Source organism: Chrysochloris asiatica, unplaced genomic scaffold (assembly GCF_000296735.1).
Source record: "Chrysochloris asiatica unplaced genomic scaffold, ChrAsi1.0 scaffold00313, whole genome shotgun sequence".
NCBI classification, from domain to species: Eukaryota; Metazoa; Chordata; class Mammalia; order Afrosoricida; family Chrysochloridae; genus Chrysochloris; species Chrysochloris asiatica.
This window is the reverse complement of record NW_006408831.1, coordinates 1865883-1866224: the sequence shown is the minus strand read 5'-3', so window position 1 is coordinate 1866224 and position 342 is coordinate 1865883.

Sequence of the window (342 nt, the reverse complement as noted above, 5' to 3'; positions counted from 1 at the left end):
ATTGCCACGTTTGAGTCCACCGATACTGCTACTTGGCCAATCCATCTCGTTGGGGGTCTTCCTCTTTTTCTCTGACCCTCCATCTTACCAAACATGATATCCTTCTCAGGTGACTTGTCCCTCCTGACAATATGTCTGAAGTATGAGAGATGAAATTTGGCCATCTTGGCCTCCAAGGAGAACTCTGGCTGCACTTCTTCCAAAACACAACTTTTGGTTCTTTTTGCAGCCCATAGCACTTTCAATAGTCTCCTCCAACACCATACCTCAAAAGCATCAATTCTTCTATGGTCTTCCTTATTCACTGTCCAGCTTTTGCATGCATATGAGGTTATTGAAAAT